This window comes from Megascapheus bottae, chromosome 7 (genome assembly GCF_031878675.1).
Source record: "Megascapheus bottae isolate mThoBot1 chromosome 7, mThoBot2.hap1, whole genome shotgun sequence".
Classification (NCBI taxonomy): Eukaryota; Metazoa; Chordata; class Mammalia; order Rodentia; family Geomyidae; genus Megascapheus; species Megascapheus bottae.
Genome location: NC_143515.1, coordinates 11,424,847 through 11,432,735, shown reverse-complemented (window position 1 = coordinate 11,432,735; position 7,889 = coordinate 11,424,847). Strand labels below are relative to the sequence as shown.

Sequence of the window (7,889 nt, the reverse complement as noted above, 5' to 3'; positions counted from 1 at the left end):
TCAAGTGGTAGAACACTAGCCTTGAAGAAAGCACAAGGACAGTGCTCAGGGGGCCCTTAGTTCAAGCCTAGGGTGTAATCAAGGAGTTAGGCCTGATGATGGCATGCATACTGGTAATCCCAACACTTGGGATGCAGAGGTAGGATTGCGGTCCAAGGATAGCACAGGCAAATACACAAGGCAATATCTTAAGTTCGTTTTGTTTTAACTGGAGCCAGAGGAGGAGGAGCTTGGTGGCTTGTGTTTGTAATCTAGGTAATCACTAGAAAACAGAAAGTGGGGCTATGGCTCCAAGGGATAGCCTTGAGCTGAAGCGCTCAGGGACAGTGCCCAGGCCCAGAAACTGAGATCTGAGAAATGTCATTCAAAGCCTAAGAAGTGGCACTGTGGAAAGCCAACCCCAGGTGGGAAGGTGTGTAAGACTCATCTCCAATAAACTACCAAAAAGCTGAAAATGTAACTGCAAGTCAAGTGCTATAGTGCTAGTCTTGAGGGAAGGAAGTTCAGGCCCTGAACTTTCACGCACAAAAAAGGACTGGGGAAATGGCTGATGTGATAGGGTATTTGCTAACCAGCAAACCTAAATTCAATCCCCTGTGTCACCCTAAAACCAAAAGACTTGTAGAGGCCCTATGACAGCAACAGTACAAGACTCGGAATGCTGAGCAGAGAATAAGAGGAAGCTAACAGTCCTAGGGTTAAAGGTATCGTATATGGATCTATACTTAAGTGGATCAAACTTCAATTGGGACTGGGCATGCAATTCAGTAGAATTTGTGCTTAGCACTCAAATCCTAGGTTCAACCTCCATCACATTAAAATAATACATGAGGGACCAGGAATTTGCCCCCCCCAAACAAAATACATGATACCAATAAAGGCAAACCAACTAGAACTTTTTTTTTTAGTGATATTGGAGTTTGAACTTATAGCCTTGAACTTGTAGGCAGGTGTTCTGCGACTTGAACCACCCCTTTACTCCACCTCAGTTCCCAATAGGACAAAGGAAGTCACTATTGAGAGATTGGAAGCCCATGCTGTAGGAACATTTAAAGGCAGAACACTGCTTAGACAATCGGCTAACAACTAAAAGGAGAGGAAGGCCTTGAGAGAGCTCAGGAGCAGACAGAGTGCTGTTATAAATTCAAAATACCTAAAGGAAACTGAAGGAAGTTAGGAGTATGATGGAAGTATTTCATCAATACCGTAAAGTTGAAAGTTATTTTTTAGAGCCAAATGGAACATTTATTAGAGGTGTTCAGCAGATTTAGAGTTTTACAGTAAGAAGAATCCAAAGAACAGGAGAAAGAACTTAAAAAAAAAAAATGCCTGTAATCCTTACCTACTCAGGAGGCTAAGATCTAAGGGTTGAGTTTTCAAAGCCAGCCTGGGCAATAAAGTCCTTGAGACTTAGTCTCCAATTAACCACTTGAAAAACAGAAGTGGTGCTGGGGCTTAAGGGGTAGGGCTGTAGCCTTGAGCTGAAGAGCTCAGGGACAACGCCCAGGCCCAGAGTTCAACCCCATGCATGACCAACAATAAAAAATATAAAAATGAGGAAATAACTGTGTAATAGGAGTTAGATATTAAGAAAAATCGTTAGAACTGGAGATGTGTTTCAGCAGTAGAATATCTAACCCTGAGGCCCTAGGTTTCATTCCTTTCCATCACCTAAAGAAGACCACCAAATTGTAAAAAGGTAATAGGCCTGTTATTCCCCAATCTATCACAGTGAGAATGATAGAAAACTGAGAACAGGGGCTGGGAGTCTAGCCTAGTGGTAGAGTGCTTGCCTAGCATGCAAGAAGACCCGGTTCAATTCCTTAGTACCACATACATGGAAAACTGGAAGTGGTGCTGAGGCTCTAGTGGTAGAGCACCAGGCTTGAGAAAGCCCAAGGATAGTGCTCAGGCCAAGTTCAAGCCCCAGGACTGGCAAAAAAACCAAAAAACAATTGGGAGTATTTTTTAACTTCTCTAAAAATAGAAGCCACAAGGCAAGGAAACATTCAAAAGTAGAGTAAAACTGGGAGTCAACCTAGAATCTTACCTAGCAAAACTAGATAAATCAAGGCAAGAAATAAATCAAGGAGTGAGAATAAGAAATCTGAGCTGTGAGTTTGGCCTAGTGGTAGAGTGCTTGCCTAGCATGCATGAAAACCAGGGTTCAATTCTTTGGTACCACATACATAGAAAAAGCCAGAAGTGGTGCTGTGGTTCAAGTTCAAGCCCAAGGACTGGCAAAAATAAAAAATAAAAAAATCTAGGCAAGTGTATGTATGTTACATATGTTTAACAATAGAAAATCCATATAGAAGTAAGATGTCTACATTTCACTGAAATTACTACAAAGCATATATACAAATTGAAATACTAGAGTTTGCTTTCAGCTGGAGATACAGCTGAAGTGGTAAGAGTGCCTGCCTGACAAGCATGACATATTGGATTAAAAATATTTCAAAGAACAAAATAGATGCATGAAACCCCGAAGCAAAATGACATTAACCCAGCTGCAGCTATGATACCATTAAATGTGAATGGTACTATTGAAACCAGGCCAGCTTCGGAAAAAAAGAGAAATCCTTTCAAAAATAAGCCGAGTAGGAAGAGGTGTGGCTCAAGTGGTAGAGTAAAAGCCTTGAGCAGAAAAAATCAAAAGGACTCTGAAGCTCTGGGTTTAATCCCCAGTACTTGCACAAAAATAAGTACAGCAAAAAGAGCTGGAGTTATGACTTAAAGAATAGACTGCCTAGCAAGCCCAAAGCCCTGAGTCAAATCCTTGTGCTACTAAATAAAATTTTGCTGTCCTCAGGGGGCACACTTTAGGTTCAAAAATTAAAATACAGGGGCAGGGAGTTTGGCCTAGTGATAGAGTGCCTGCCTAGCATGCACAAAGACCCGGGTTCAATTCCTCGGTACCACATATATAGGAAAAAGCCAGAAGTGGTGCTGAGGCTCAAGTGGTAGAGCTCTAGCCTTGAGAAATCCCAAGGACAGAGCTCAGTCCCTGAGCTCAAGCCCAGGACTGGCCAAAAAAAAAAAAAAAATACAAAGAAAAAGTTATTCAAACAGTTAGCTGCAGTGACCACATTTATCAGATAAAATAGATTTAAAGATTTCCCCCCTCCTCCATGGGGCTAGGAGCTTGAGAAAGCTCAACGACAGTCCCCAGGCCCTAAATTCAAGCCCTAGGACTGGCAAAAAAAAAAAAAAAAGTGTCATATGTATAATAAAACTAGAAGTATAAGTCTGACAAAAGTATAAAAATACTGAATAGGTTACAGTTTGAGAATAAAGGTGATAATTTATACTAAATACAGTTAACTTTCATATTTACTAATTTCCTGCTGTAACTTGGTAACTTGAGAAGTTGTAGATTTTGGCACAGTGAAAATGGGCAGAGGTCCACCATTATGAGGCTCCAGGTGATGGAGCTCTGCACTGGTCTGGGGATAATTTACTGAAAGGAACAAGATTGTTTTACATTCACAACAATTCACAATGCTCACATTATCTCCATTTTATTTTATTGTATTTTTTTGTCAGTTGTGGGACTTGAACTCTGGGCCTGGGCGCTGTCCCTGAGCTCTTCAGCTCAAGGCTACCACCCTACCCCTTGAGCCACAGCACCACTTAAGATTTTCTGGTGATTAAATGGAGCTAGGAGTCTCAGAGACTTTTTAGTGCCCTGGCTGGCTTTGAACTGTGATCCTCAGTTCTCAACCTCCTGAGTAGCTAGGAGTACAGGCGTGAGTCACTGCACCAGGCCTCATTATCTCCATTTTAAAGAGAAGGAAACTGAAGGAATGAGTAATTTTGGCTACTGTCGAAAAAGATGCTGAGTTAATGAGAATCAATGAGTGAATCTCAAGAGTTAGTGTTGGTGTTTCCTTAAGTAAATGCCAACAGATGTGTAAGTGCTAAGATTAAGAACACTTTAGCTGGGCTCCTGCCTCATGCCTGTAATCCTGAGACTCTTACCTTCAATTAACCACCAGAAATCTGGAAGATATAGAGTGCTAGCTTTGAGCTAAAGAGATCAGGAATTACACCCAGGCCCAGAGTTCAAGCCCCATGACCATCAATAACAAAAGAGTCTCACAGGCTTTTGTGCCCAAGTTGGATTTGAACCATGATCCTCAGATCTGTCTGCTGATTAGCTAGGATGACAGACATGAGTCACTGGCACTTGACAGGAGAATTTCAAAGTTGAGACCAACCTGTTCTACATGGCCTCATTTCAAACAAGAAACAAAACCAAAAAAAAAAAAAATACAGAAACAAAAACTAGGCTAAAACATATTAACAACAATAATGGTAATAATAGTAATGGTAATGATAATAAAATATCTCTTTTCTATACACATCCTACTCTTTTGTTTCCCTGAAAACTAATACAGAGCCATAAGTGATTCTGCTACTGTCACCATCTGTGCTTTCAGTACAACAAAGATCCAGATCCATAGTTAAAAGACAAAATGGTGTCTTGTGGAACAAATACATATGAAAAGTGACCAGAGTGCCCTATTTTGGCTACTGATAAGAGGCTAAAGGACCCCATAATTGGGGTCCTTCACCATTTTGTAGTTGTGAAGCAGACCAAGAGCAAATGTGGGCCCTGCTAAGTGGAACAAACTTAGGGAAACAGATGCACAACATCCACTTCCCCAGCATTCATGGGACAAATCCTGGCCATTCGGGCATTTATGAAAGGAAAATAGCCCACTCTACCATCTCATATCTTAGAGATGAAATATCAGTTAGTGAAAGAAAAATTGTCATGTTTTAAGTGTCCTATTTGAGGAGCATCTCAATAGCTAGCACACTCCAGCTTAGTCTTGGGAACATCTATAAATGACAGGACTTCTTTGTCCTCTTAAGTGGCCACTGCTTAAGAGGCCCTGGATCATGTGGAGTTGGTGATGACAGAAAAGCAACATCTGAGACTCAGGTCTTTGTTTCCCAAGGAAACAAATCCTACTGCTAGAGTGATGCTCTGGCCAGGAGCTTGGCCTAGTGGTAGAGGGCTTGCCTAGCGTGCACGAAGACCCAAGTTCGATTCCTTGGTACCACATACATAAAAAAAAAAAGCTGGAAGTGGTGCTGTGGCTCAAGTGGTAGAGATCTAGCCTTGAGAAAGCCCACGGGCAGTGCTCAGGCCTCGAGTTCTGGCCAAAAAAAAAGTGGAATGATGCTCCAGCTCAGAAATTCCAGGGTCACTGTCCAGCACAACTGGATCTTCATGAATTGACCCAGTATTGATGACTCTGAAACCTGGGCTTCCACCACAATCTGATTGCCATTAAGGACCTAATGATCTCTATGCTGTTCTAGTCGCCTCTCAAATGCAATGCCCAAGGTGTGAGACCCACTTCTCCATTCCCTGACATGAGTCAGTGACCAACTCCGCAGCTTTGTTAGTCATATGGCATGCCACAGCCACCACTTAAAGACACTCGACGCTTCTAGCTATCATGAGCAATTGGCATTCACATAATAAACAACTTGATTAATACTCCTTCCCAATTCCAGGTACCTCCCTTCTCAGGGAAACTACTAGATTTCAGAGAAGAATGCTTATATTCTCTGGAGAGTTACAAGACATATGAATGGAGGCAAATAAGTGTATCATGTGCAACCATTAGGTCCTTGGTTTGTTAACTATGTGACACTGTGTTCTCATCTATAAAATATGGGTAATTATTTTGTCTGTCCCACCTATATCACAGGATACATAAAAGCACTTTGTAGTTTGGGAAGTAGTCAACAACTATGAGATTTGACTGTGTGATCCCTTAGGCAGGGTCTCATATTTGCGGTATTTTAGACAAATCATATGAGTCATGGCACCAACAATAGTTTATTATTTCCTGGATATGTCTCATTCTTTCTCTAGACAATAAAGAACGTGACATAGCATTATCTTACCAGTTTATTTCTTGCTGGCTAATGAATTCTGAAGACTTTCATATCTGAAGTGTTTGATGTTGGCTCCAGTGACAGCTTGCAATTAACCCATTCGCCCCACATAAAATAGGAAAATGTCAGTGAATGCCCATTCACTACCTGACAATAAGATTTTACCAGTATAAACTATTTTATTTAACTTTTGTTTCTGGGCTATAGAATAGTGTTTGGCACAATGTGGTTGCCAAATAAACCTCTTTTGGATGGACAAATAGAAATACTTGGAAGAGATAAGGTTGTTTCTTGTCTCTTGAAATTACTTTTATGTTTGCCAGTCCTGGGCTAGAACTCAGGACTTGAGCACTGTCCTTGGGTTTTCTTGAGACTAGCACTCTACCACTTGAGCCATAGCACCACTTCCTGCTCTCTTCTGCATATGTAGTACCGAGGAATCGAACCTGTGGCTTCTTGCATGCTAGGCAAGCACTCTACCACTAGGCCAAACTCCCAGCCCCTGAAATTACTTTTTAGACCTAGTCTAAACACTTATCACCTTGATTTTAAATTGTATTTTTCATCTCATAGGGGCCTCTAATTAGTTCTAAACTTATTCAAGAAGAGGTAACATAATAGCTGGCTATAAAATGAACACGCCCAGCTCTTGTTTTCCAGGTGTCCGGGAACATTCAGACAGAGTGTGCGTACCAGGAGTAGCCGGCCAGCTTCCAAGACGAGAAGAGGATGCTGCTGGGAGAGAGTGGCAGGGAGAAGCTTCCCGGTACTACAAGACGCCCACAGCGGCTATAGAGGGCACCTATATCGACAAGAAATGCCTTTTCACCGGTACCGTCTCCATCCGAGGGCGGATCCTGTCTGGTGTGGTGACCAGGATGAAGATGCAGAGGACCGTTGTCCACTATATCCGCAAGTGCAATCGCTTCGAGAAGCACCACAAGAACATGTCTGTGCACCTGTCCCCCTGCTTTAGGGACAACATTATCACAGTGAGCGAGTGCCAGCCCCTGAGCAAGACCGTGAGGTTCAACATGCTCAAGGCTGCAGGCACCAAGAAGCAATTCCAAAAGTTGTGAGGCCCCACTGCCCCCTCCCCAGGACAAATATAGGGATGTTCCACTCTCAAAAAAATAAAAGAAAAAATGAGCACGCCCACATTGAATCTTTATCAGGTTCATCATTCAAATGCACATGTTAGTCAGCCTGTACCTAGAAGAAATAAAAAACCAAATCAAAGGGCCAGACTTCATCCATAGCTATTCTCTGTTATTCTTTAGGGCAAAGGTAATTTTAAGTCCATATAAGTTCAGTTTTTTAACGACTGGAATTATTGAAATTATTTCCCTTATTTCTTCAGAGTTTAATAGAAAAGACAAGCGAAGATTGTGTCTACATGTCTAAATTTCTGTAAACAGTCTCACCCTTTATTGCTCTTGACACACAATGGAGTTTGTACACTTCAAGGTTATGCCTAGTCAATGAAATAGAAATCTAGCCAGATCTAGTAGTTCTCACCTATGATTCTAGCACTTTGGAGGTAGAGGCAGGATAATTTTGAATTCAAGAATAGCTTGTACTATGTAGTGAGACCCTTTCAAAACAAAAGAAAGAAAGGAAAGAAGGAAGGAAGGGAGAAAGGGAAAATGCAAAGTAGAGGAAGTTTTTTTACACCAAAAGTGAGGGGGAGAATATATGGTAGGATTCTCAGTGAACTATTGATGTTAGCAGAAACATAAACAGAGAGACTATGTTAACAAATGGAGTTGACAGTATTTCAATACAACTCCATTTCATTGTTGATGGCTTTGGAGCCACAGGTTGTTCATGCAAGAAGTCGAATTGGCAGGCCTTAGTGTGAAACTAGATGCCAAGAATACAAGTCCCACATATCAGTTCAGGAATTCAGTTCAAGAAGTGGAATTAGTGTGCAACTAGATGCCAAGGTAACACGATCCACAGGTCAGTTT

At 41.6% G+C, this 7,889-nt stretch overlaps 1 pseudogene; it reads left to right on the top strand.

Annotated features, from left to right (window-relative positions):
- The first annotated feature begins 6,551 nt into the window (after nucleotides 1-6,551).
- Nucleotides 6,552-7,021, top strand: LOC150060322 (small ribosomal subunit protein uS17 pseudogene; annotated as a pseudogene).
- Nucleotides 7,022-7,889: the final 868 nt, after the last annotated feature.